This window comes from Histoplasma capsulatum, genomic scaffold (assembly GCF_000149585.1).
Source record: "Histoplasma capsulatum NAm1 scaffold_1 genomic scaffold, whole genome shotgun sequence".
Classification (NCBI taxonomy): Eukaryota; Fungi; Ascomycota; class Eurotiomycetes; order Onygenales; family Ajellomycetaceae; genus Histoplasma; species Histoplasma mississippiense.
This window is the reverse complement of record NW_001813982.1, coordinates 6,544,036-6,544,916: the sequence shown is the minus strand read 5'-3', so window position 1 is coordinate 6,544,916 and position 881 is coordinate 6,544,036.

Genomic DNA, 881 nt, shown 5'->3' with positions numbered 1-881 from the left:
GGGGGACAGAATGAGAGACGCCAGACAAAACATCAAATGAAACTGATACGAATGGCTCGGGCAAGGACAACGCACTGGGCCGAAGTGAAATTCCTTATCATGCCCTCACAGCAATGTGAGCATATTTCCTCCCCTCCTCTTTTTTTTTTTTTTTTTTTTTTTTTTTTTTTTTTTTTAATTCCTTCTGACTGTTCTGTCCCATCCTCTCTCTCGACCTTTCTACCTGACTGTACTTAACTACTCCCTCGATATAACTCAATTCCTTTCTTTCACCTCTCTTGGTCAGTGTATGTGCCTCCCCCAACTTAAAGCAAAGTCGCGCCCCCCTCCCCTCGGATATCTCACTCTATAACTCCCTCGACTCCGCTTCCCGGGTCAACCTCTCGAAATTATAGTAATATACACATATATAATACATCAGAAGTTTTCACCCTATGTGTATTCCCCTCTCTTTCTTTTTTTTCATCTTATTTATTTACTTTGTGTACTTATTTTTCATCTCGGGAGCGAATTTGTTTTATGTTCGATAACTCACAGTTATATAATATACATATAAATACATGTATATAATATATTTTTGCCGTATTACAAAGTGCGTTATACTGCTCTCTCCTTTTCTGAAGCTAGGTCCTATAATTTTTTTTTTTCTAATTTTTTCTTTTCTTTCTCTTTTTTCTCTTTTTATGTCTTCTTCTTGCTCCTTTTTTTGCTACGGTTTTTATTCAGGCATCAACCGAGGAGTTTGTTATGTTTCTCTACATCACCAGCAGAGAGCAGCACCCTATTTATTGATATAAACCAATAATATATTGTCATTTCGCTATTGCATTATTGTATCTCCAATTCCATACGTGGTTAGGACAATTCAATAGCTCCCTACG